The sequence below is a fragment of the Drosophila elegans genome, unplaced genomic scaffold (genome assembly GCF_018152505.1).
Source record: "Drosophila elegans isolate 14027-0461.03 unplaced genomic scaffold, ASM1815250v1 contig_152, whole genome shotgun sequence".
Taxonomy (NCBI): Eukaryota; Metazoa; Arthropoda; class Insecta; order Diptera; family Drosophilidae; genus Drosophila; species Drosophila elegans.
This window is the reverse complement of record NW_024545517.1, coordinates 1-10,309: the sequence shown is the minus strand read 5'-3', so window position 1 is coordinate 10,309 and position 10,309 is coordinate 1. Positions and strand designations below refer to the sequence as shown.

Here is a 10,309-nt window from a genome sequence, read left to right as displayed (position 1 = left end):
CCCTAGCTGGCAGTAAGGATGGGAAGATACCCCGCTGCCGTCGCCTTTCTTTGGACCAGAAAGGAGTCCATCGGCTGTATGCGCGCCTGTGTGTCCGCGCAGAGCGTGTCCCTCGCTGCAGTCGTGTCCGGAGATCCTTGTAGGAGTTCGTTGCATCAGTTTTCACCATCATGGTCAATCAGAGGCGCGACCCAATTAGGCAGCGCGAGGCCTTCCCTATGGCCAGGAAAGCTTTCAAGGCAGGAACTTATGCTTGTGGAGATCAGGCTTTTTATCTATATGAGGTATTACAGGTGAGTGCTTTGTCTGATAATTATATTGGATCTGTCTTGGTCCTTAATGTGCTCTGCGTTTATTGGAGAGTCGACCCTTGCAGCAAGGACCCCAAGGGAGAGCTGTGGTTGACAAAGTCCCTTAATCGCATTTCGTCTGTCTTGCTTAATGTACCCATTTCATGCTTCATTTTGGGAGAGTCAATCGCAGTAAGGACCCCTTTTTGGGAGAGCTGCGCATGGCAAGGACCCCTTATTGTGAGCAGGCACTTTGTGTTCTTTGCCTGGGCTTCGTATTTTGGAGAGTCGACCCACACAGCAAGGACCCCAAAGGAGAGCTGTGGTCGATAAGGACCCTTAATCGTTTACAGTGGCATGAATGCTATTTGTGTTTACTATAGCTAAGGTTGGGAGAGCTAATTGTGGTAAGGACCCCTTATTGGGAGAGCCGCAGTTTGCAAGGACCCCCCATTGTGAGCGTTGAAGAATTTTTTAGTTTTAATTTTATTTGCTCCTTTGTTTTACTGTGTGAGAGAGTCAATCTCCTCAGTCACATCAGTAAAAACCTCTTTTGGCTCAGTTAGGAGAGTCAGATGCAGTAAGGACCCCTCAATTTGGGAGAGCTGTGCATGGCAAGGACCCTTTATTATGAGCATCATTTTGATTTTTGATTTAGTTCACGCATCCATGCGTCTGTGAGGGGTTCACTCGCCGCTTTCGGAATGTGGTTGGGGTAGGTAATTGTATTTTATTTTGGCTTTGTTTATTGCGGGTATGTTTCTAATTATGTTATTGTTTTTATTTTTGCAGGTGTGTCCATCGCCGCAGTCATGTGTACTGGAGACCAGGCATGAGTCCAAGCGTGGTTCAGACGGGTGAATTTGTGTTTAATTTATTTGTTATAAATGTGCTTTTATTTATGCCCATTTTCCCTCGCAGTCATGTCCAGCCAGGCACGTTTGGATGAATTTTGAACGAGCATTACATGGCTCGGGTAGGCAGCTCAAGTCTTCAAGAAGAGCGCAGGACAGTTTGAAGTCGTCCAGGACAGGATCAGATGTTTATGGAGAATAGGTAATTTGTTGATGGGCCCATTTTTGACTTTAATTTTGACCCCTTTCCCCTTTTTATTGTATATTTTTTTTGTTTTTTTTTTTTTTATTAGTTGGGTAGTATAGGGTTTGTTGTCCTATGTGGGTTTGGAAATCAGGTATTTTTATCCTTATGATGCCGTGAGGTTGTCCTTCCATTTTGTCAAGTAGTTCCTCTCGTGTAATTCTTCCCTCTCTAAAAAGTTTATTATATTTGTTGATAAGCAATTCGCACCATCTCTCTGGGGGTTTAGTTTTTAATGCCTTTTTTCTCTCGTTTTTCTTTTTAATTTCCTTTTCGTTTTCTTCCTGTTCCTCTCTCTCGTCTGTTAGTCGCAGTAATGTAGGAAGACTTTTTCTATATTTTTCCCTTAATTTATTCAGTATTTGTTTTTCCTCACTTTCCGTGTATCCGTATGTGCTATTGTAGGTGGGCTCTATTGGTGGTTCAGGGATGTTTGCTCTAGCTGGAAGCAGGTATTTTTGGTATTGATCTAGGTATCTGGATCTGCTCGCCGCTAGCCTTTTGGGGATATACGGTTTTAGGATGAGATCTCTTATAAGTGGATTTGTGTGGGTTGTTGTTGAGATCGCAAACCTTTGGCTAGAGAGAGCAAAGACTTCTGAGAAAGATTTGATGTTATGTATTTCTCTGATAGTGGATTGTTTTGTGTACCTAGATGCACCAATAGATTTCCTTATTAGCTTATTCTCCACCGTTTGAATTTGTTTGGCGCTTGTTTCTGATATTAAGGATCCCCAAACAGCTATTGAGTAGTGCCAGATGGGCGATATTATTTGTTTGAAGAGGAGTTTTTTGGTCTTGTCAGGTAGTTTGCTTTTTTTGCCTAGCAGCCATTCTAGTTTTTTATAGCTTGAGTAGATTTTTGCTCTTAATTGTGAGACGTGTGATTTAAGAGAAAGTTTTTTGTCCAAAGTAACCCCCAAGTAGCGTTGCTTGTTTTGTTTCATTGTCCTTTGTCCGTCAACAAGTGGGGTAGTATACGGATTTTCCTTTCCTCTTAAGTTTTTTTTTTCAAGTTTACTCAACGACACTCAGGAGAAGACTGTTGATCAGAATTCCCTGGTCGTTATATTTATTGCCCTCTGATTACATGTATTGTAATATTTAGGTACATTAAATGGCGGGAAATAGTATGTACATTGCATTTTTATGTGTTAGTGTATTATGTCTATTTTTTTTAGCTATATTTAAGCTTAAAGCTAGATTATGTGTTAGTATATTTTGGGTTACATTTGGGATTTTAGGTTGAGGGTCACACTGTTATTTAATATAAACATTGGTGGTAATAATTTAGGCGTGCTTTCTTTTCCCGCAGTAACATTTCTCGCCATCTAATTTCTCGCCGCAGTATCCTCCCTCGCCGCAGTCCTTGCCACGCCGCAGTCAGGAGCCGCTTGTTTTGATTGCCGCAAACATTCCAGTGTGTTTTGCCAGTGGCCGAGAGAAGCTTGGGTCAGGTGAGTGTGCTTTTGTTTTGTTTTGTTTCTGTGTTTTTCTCAGAAGTCAAATTCGGCCGGATCCGCAGTGCGTTTGTGTCAGGTAAGTTGAGGTAGTCGCAGCGGATGTTTGTTGACGGATGTGTTTATGTTTTTGATTTAATTATTGCGCATTTACTTATATAATTTTTATTTGCAGATTTCCATCGCGAGTCATCCTCTTGCTTGTCAGGAGCCAGGATACCGTTTGTGGCAGGTAAGTGGCTTTTAATTTAAAATTGTTTATATTTTTATTTGTGTTGTTTTTTTAGGCGCAGTGGAATTTTTCTGGTGAATGCTGGATTGCATTTTTTTTTTTTGTCAGGTGTTTTTATATTTTAATTTTGTATATTGCACGTAGTTTTAAATTTTTATTTATTTTAATTTGTTTTTTATTTATGTTTCTTGCAGGTTTGTCTGCCGCAGTCGTCACAGCCGTATTTTCGTCTTTCTCCGCACTCGCAATCGTCAGGAATCACAGGAAATGGTCAACCCAGCCAGGTTGTGCTTAGTTGGCTTTGGATGAGGATATTGATGGATTTAGTGGCGCGCTGTCTGGAATATTAGGGACCAGTGAAGATGGACAAATCCCCCGCCGCAGTCGTCTAGGCTTGGACCAGAAGAATTCGATGGCTGTGTCAGATAAGTTTATGATTTAATTATGTTTATTGCGCATTTAGTTTTAAAGAGTTTTTAATTTTTTATTTCTCGCAGATTTGTCCATGGAAGCAGTCACGGATTTTCGGTTGCCAAAAAGCCCTTTAAAGCAGGTAAGAAGTTTTTGGTCTAATTTGTTAATTGTGTATATGTTAATTATTTTGATTTTTTATTATATTACAGGCGCAGCGGAAGAAATTTTTTGTTGTTACTGGATCGTGTTTGAGTCAGATAAGTTTATAGTTAAATTTTTTGTTAATGCGCATTTAGCGCATTTTGAAGATTTTTTGTTTTTATTTTTATTTTTTGCAGATTCATCCATTGCAGCAGTCAGAGTTTGGGGGCCAAAAATCATTTAAAGCAGGTAAGTAGCTTTTAAGATTAGATGTATTTATTGCGCTTGTGTATTTTTATTTTTTTTTGTAGACGTATCCCTCGCCGCAGTCGTGTTTACCAGGACCCTGGCAAGCCCAAGCGTGGTTCTGGCTGTGTGTTTGTGTGGAATTTACTCGTCGCAGTTGATATGTGGTTGGGGTAGGTAAGTATTTACTGTTTTGACTTTGTTTATTGTGAGTGTGTTTTTTAATTATGTTATTATTTTTAATTTTTACAGGCTTATCCCTCGCCGCAGTCGAGTGTGGAATTCCCTCGCCGCAGTCAAGGTGTGGTTAGGGTAGGAGGTGTGTTTTGTTTTGCATTTGTTTATTGTGAGTGTGTTTTTAATTATGTTGTTATTTTGTTTTTTACAGATGTATCCCTCGCCACAGTCGTGTGCACCCGAAGCCGATCAGGAGCCCAAATGGGTTCCAAAAATGTGTCCGTGTGGAATTCCCTCGCCGCAGTCAAAGTGTGGTTTGGGTAGGAAGTGTGTTTTGTTTTGGCTTTGTTTATTGTGAGTGTGTTTTTGATTATGTTGTTGTTTTGTTTTTTGCAGGTGTATCCCTCGCCGCAGTCGTGTGCACCCGAAGCCGGTCAGGAGTCCAAGCATGGTTTAGATGGGTGAATGTGTTGTTGGTTTTATTTATTATAAATGATGTGTTTTTAAATATGCCCTTTTTTCCGCAGGTTCGTCCATACGAGCAGATTGAAAAAAGCAAACTACCTGACAAGACCAAAACACTCCTCTTCAAACAAATAATATCGCCCATCTGGCACTACTCAATAGCTGTTTGGGGATCCTTAATATCAGAAACAAGCGCCAAACAAATTCAAACGGTGGAGAATAAGCTAATAAGGAAATCTATTGGTGCATCTAGGTATATAAAACAATCCACTATCAGAGAAATACATAACATCAAATCTTTCTCAGAAGTCTTTGCTCTCTCTAGCCAAAGGTTTGCGATCTCAACAACAACCCACACAAATCCACTTATAAGAGATCTCATCCTAAAACCGTATATCCCCAAAAGGCTAGCGGCGAGCAGATCCAGATACCTAGATCAATACCAAAAATACCTGCTTCCAGCTAGAGCAAACATCCCTGAACCACCAATAGAGCCCACCTACAAAAGCACATACGGATACACGGAAAGTGTGGAAAAACAAATACTGAATAAATTAAGGGAAAAATTTAGAAAAAGTCTTCCTTCATTACAGGACAGGAAGAAAACGAAAAGGAAATTAAAAAGAAAAATGAGAGAAAAAAGGCATTAAAAACTAAACCCACAGAGAGATGGTGTGAATTGCTTATCAACAAATATAATAAACTTTTTAGAGAGGGAAGAATAAAATGAGAAGAACTACTTGACAAAATGGAAGGACAACCTCACGGCATCATAAGGATAATAATACCTGACTTCCAAACCCACATTGGACAACAAACCCTATACTATCCAACTAATTAAAAAAATACAATAAAAAGGGGAAAGGGGTCAAAATTAAATTCAAAAATGGGCCCATCAATAGATTACCAGTTCTTCACAAACACCTGCTCCTGTCCTGGACGACTCCAAACTGTCCTGCGTTCTTCTGGAGGTCTTGAACTGCCTTCCCGAGCCATGTACTGCTCGTGTAAAATTCGCAAAGGGATCCTGCTCACAAAAAAGCGACCGGCTGGACATGACTGCGAGGGGAAAAAAGAGCATAAATATAAACACATTTATAACAATTAAAACCAACAACAAATTCACCCATTTAAACCATGCTTGGACTCCTACCCGGCTTCGGGTACATGACTGCGGCGATGGACACACCTGCAAAAATAAAAACAATAACATAATTAGAAACACACCCACAATAAACAAAGCCAAAATAAAATACAATTACCTACCCCAACCACATTCCGAAAGCGGCGAGTGAACTCCACACAGACGCATGGATGCGTGAACTAAATCAAAAATCAAAATGATGCTCATAATAAAGGGTCCTTGCCATGCACAGCTCTCCCAAATTGAGGGGTCCTTACTGCATTTGACTCTCCTAACTGAGCCAAAAGAGGTTTCTACTGATGTGACTGAGGAGATTGACTCTCTCACACAGTAAAACAAAGGAGCAAATAAAATTAAAACTAAAAAATTCTTCAACGCTCACAATGGGGGGTCCTTCCAAACTGCGGCTCTCCCAATAAGGGGTCCTTACCACAACTAGCTCTCCCAACCTTAGCTATAGTAAACACAAATAGCATTCATGCCACTGTAAACGATTAAGGGTCCTTATCGACCACAGCTCTCCTTTGGGGTCCTTGCTGTGTGGGTCGACTCTCCAAAATACGAAGCCCAGGCAAAGAACACAAAGTGCCTGCTCACAATAAGAGGTCCTTGCCATGTGCAGCTCTCCCAAAAAGGGGTCCTTACTGCGATTGACTCTCCCAAAATGAAGCAAGCAATGGCTACATTAAGCAAGACACACGAAATGCGGTTAAGGGTCATTGTCAACCACAGCTCTCCCTTGGGGTCCTTGCTGCTAGGGTCGACTCTCCAATAAACGCAGAGGACATTAAGGACCAAGACAGATCCAATATAATAGACAGACAAAGCACTCACCTGTAATACCTCATATAGATGAAAAGCCTGATCTCCACAAGCATAAGCTCCTGCCTTGAAAGCTTTCCTGGCCATAGGGAAGGCCTCGCGCTGCCTGATTGGGTCGCGCCTCTGACTGACCATGATGGTGAAAACTGATGCAACGAACCCCTACAAGGATCTCCGGACACGACTGCAGCGAGGGACACGCTCTGCGCGAACACACAGGCGCGCATACAGCCGATGGACTCCTTTCCGGTCCAAAGAAAGGCGATGGCAGCGGGGTATCTTCCCATCCTTACTGCCAGCTAGGGTCAGCCTAATTGGTGGAACATCCTTGCGATTCCTGATGGTTGAAACTGCGGAGAGGGGTGAGGCTACGGCTTCAATCTGCTCGTATGGACGAACCTGCGGAAAAAAAGGGCATATTTAAAAACACATCATTTATAATAAATAAAACCAACAACACATTCACCCATCTAAACCATGCTTGGACTCCTGACCGGCTTCGGGTGCACACGACTGCGGCGAGGGATACACCTGCAAAAAACAAAACAACAACATAATCAAAAACACACTCACAATAAACAAAGCCAAAATAAAACACACTTCCTACCCAAACCACACTTTGACTGCGGCGAGGGAATTCCACACAGACACATTATTGGAACCCATTCGGGCTCACACAGGCTCCGGGTGCACACGACTGCGGCGGGGGACACACCTGTAAAAGAGCAAAATAGCAACATAATTAAAAACACACTCACAATAAACAAAGCCAAAATAAAACACACTTCCTACCCCAACCTACACCTTGACTGCGGCGAGGGAATTCCACACGGACACATTATTGGAACCCATTTGGGCTCCTGATCGGCTTCGGGTGCACACGACTGCGGCGAGGGATACATCTGTAAAAAACAAAATAACAACATAATTAAAAACACACTCACAATAAACAAATGCAAAACAAAACACACCTCCTACCCTAACCACACCTTGACTGCGGCGAGGGAATTCCACACTCGACTGCGGCGAGGGATAAGCCTGTAAAAATTAAAAATAATAACATAATTAAAAAACACACTCACAATAAACAAAGTCAAAACAGTAAATACTTACCTACCCCAACCACATATCAACTGCGACGAGTAAATTCCACACAAACACACAGCCAGAACCACGCTTGGGCTTGCCAGGGTCCTGGTAAACACGACTGCGGCGAGGGATACGTCTACAAAAAAAAATAAAAATACACAAGCGCAATAAATACATCTAATCTTAAAAGCTACTTACCTGCTTTAAATGATTTTTGACCCCCAAACTCTGACTGCTGCAATGGATGAATCTGCAAAAAATAAAAATAAAAACAAAAAATCTTCAAAATGCGCTAAATGCGCATTAACAAAAAATTTAACTATAAACTTATCTGACTCAAACACGATCCAGTAACAACAAAAAATTTCTTCCGCTGCGCCTGTAATATAATAAAAAATCAAAATAATTAACATATACACAATTAACAAATTAGACCAAAAACTTCTTACCTGCTTTAAAGGGCTTTTTGGCAACCGAAAATCCGTGACTGCTTCCATGGACAAATCTGCGAGAAATAAAAAATTAAAAACTCTTTAAAACTAAATGCGCAATAAACATAATTAAATCATAAACTTATCTGACACAGCCATCGAATTCTTCTGGTCCAAGCCTAGACGACTGCGGCGGGGGATTTGTCCATCTTCACTGGTCCCTAATATTCCAGACAGCGCGCCACTAAATCCATCAATATCCTCATCCAAAGCCAACTAAGCACAACCTGGCTGGGTTGACCATTTCCTGTGATTCCTGACGATTGCGAGTGCGGAGAAAGACGAAAATACGGCTGTGACGACTGCGGCAGACAAACCTGCAAGAAACATAAATAAAAAACAAATTGAAAAATGCAATCCAGCATTCACCAGAAAAATTCCACTGCGCCTAAAAAAACAACACAAATAAAAATATAAACAATTTTAAATTAAAAGCCACTTACCTGCCACAAACGGTATCCTGGCTCCTGACAAGCAAGAGGATGACTCGCGATGGAAATCTGCAAATAAAAATTATATAAGTAAATGCGCAATAATTAAATCAAAAACATAAACACATCCGTCAACAAACATCCGCTGCGACTACCTCAACTTACCTGACACAAACGCACTGCGGATCCGGCCGAATTTGACTTCTGAGAAAAACACAGAAACAAAACAAAACAAAAGCACACTCACCTGACCCAAGCTTCTCTCGGCCACTGGCAAAACACACTGGAAAGTTTGCGGCAATCAAAACAAGCGGCTCCTGACTGCGGCGTGGGAAGGACTGCGGCGTGGGACGCGACTGCGGCGGGGGAAGTGACTGCGGCGAGGGAGGATACTGCGGCGAGAAATTAGATGGCGAGAAATGTTACTGCGGGAAAAGAAAGCACGCCTAAATTATTACCACCAATGTTTATATTAAATAACAGTGTGACCCTCAACCTAAAATCCCAAATGTAACCCAAAATATACTAACACATAATCTAGCTTTAAGCTTAAATATAGCTAAAAAAAAATAGACATAATACACTAACACATAACAATGCAATGTACATACTATTTCCCGCCATTTAATGTACCTAAATATTACAATACATGTAATCAGAGGGCAATAAATATAACGACCAGGGAATTCTAATCAACAGTCTTCTCCTGAGTGTCGTTGAGTAAACTTGAAAAAAGAACATTTAAGTATATTTAAGAACATTTAAGTATATTTTTAAGTATATTTAAGTATTTTTAAGTATATTTAAGTATATTTAAGTATAATAAAGTATATATAAGTATATTTAAGTATATTTAAGTATATTTAAGTATATTTAGGTATATTTAAGTATATTTAAGTATATTTAAGTATATTTAAGTATATTTAGGTATATTTAAGTATATTTAAGTATATTTAAGTATATTTAAGGTATATTTAAGTATATTTAAGTATATTTAAGTATATTTAAGTATATTTAAGTATATTTAAGTATATTTAAGTATATTTAAGTATATTTAAGTATATTTAAGTATATTTAAGTATATTTAAGTATATTTAAGTATATAAAGTATATTTAAGTATATTTAAGTATATTTAAGTATATTTAAGTATATTTAAGTATATTTAAGTATATTTAAGTATATTTAAGTATATTTAAGTATATTTAAGTATATTTAAGTATATTTAAGTATATTTAAGTATATTTAAGTATATTTAAGTATATTTAAGTATATTTAAGTATATTTAAGTATATTTAAGTATATTTAAGTATATTTAAGTATATTTAAGTATATTTAAGTATATTTAAGTATATTTAAGTATATTTAAGTATATTTAAGTATATTTAAGTATATTTAAGTATATTTAAGTATATTTAAGTATATTTAAGTATATTTAAGTATATTTAAGTATATTTAAGTATATTTAAGTATATTTAAGTATATTTAAGTATATTTAAGTATATTTAAGTATATTTAAGTATATTTAAGTATATTTAAGTATATTTAAGTATATTTAAGTATATTTAAGTATATTTAAGTATATTTAAGTATATTTAAGTACATTTAAGTATATTTAAGTATATTTAAGTATATTTAAGTATATTTAAGTATATTTAAGTATATTTAAGTATATTTAAGTATATTTAAGTATATTTAAGTATATTTAAGTATATTTAAGTATATTTAAGTATATTTAAGTATATTTAAGTATATTTAAGTATATTTAAGTATATTTAAGTATATTTAAGTATATTTAAGTATATTTAAGT

General features: G+C 38.0%; 2 long non-coding RNA genes across 11 annotated transcripts; one reads left to right on the top strand and one right to left on the bottom strand.

Annotated features, from left to right (window-relative positions):
• The first annotated feature begins 2,761 nt into the window (after positions 1-2,761).
• Positions 2,762-5,205, top strand: LOC108139396. Of its 8 annotated transcripts, none has more exons than XR_005976972.1 (7): positions 2,762-2,845; positions 3,024-3,080; positions 3,275-4,058; positions 4,134-4,200; positions 4,270-4,378; positions 4,455-5,051; positions 5,117-5,205. It is a non-coding gene; the product is annotated as an uncharacterized LOC108139396 (long non-coding RNA). The 8 variants fall into 8 exon arrangements; XR_005976969.1 differs by having other exon boundaries at positions 3,275-3,633; positions 3,704-4,058; positions 4,455-5,181; XR_005976970.1 differs by having other exon boundaries at positions 3,275-3,884; positions 3,947-4,058; positions 4,455-5,181.
• On the bottom strand, positions 5,184-8,146 carry LOC121466788. Of its 3 annotated transcripts, XR_005976976.1 has the most exons (7): positions 8,028-8,146; positions 7,603-7,957; positions 7,479-7,527; positions 7,097-7,204; positions 5,790-7,020; positions 5,650-5,712; positions 5,184-5,582 (listed from the first exon to the last, which is right to left on the bottom strand). It is a non-coding gene; the product is annotated as an uncharacterized LOC121466788 (long non-coding RNA). The 3 variants fall into 3 exon arrangements; XR_005976975.1 differs by having other exon boundaries at positions 5,188-5,582; positions 7,090-7,204; positions 7,603-8,145; XR_005976974.1 differs by having other exon boundaries at positions 5,188-5,582; positions 7,603-8,144.
• Between the last annotated feature and the right edge of the window lie 2,163 nt (positions 8,147-10,309).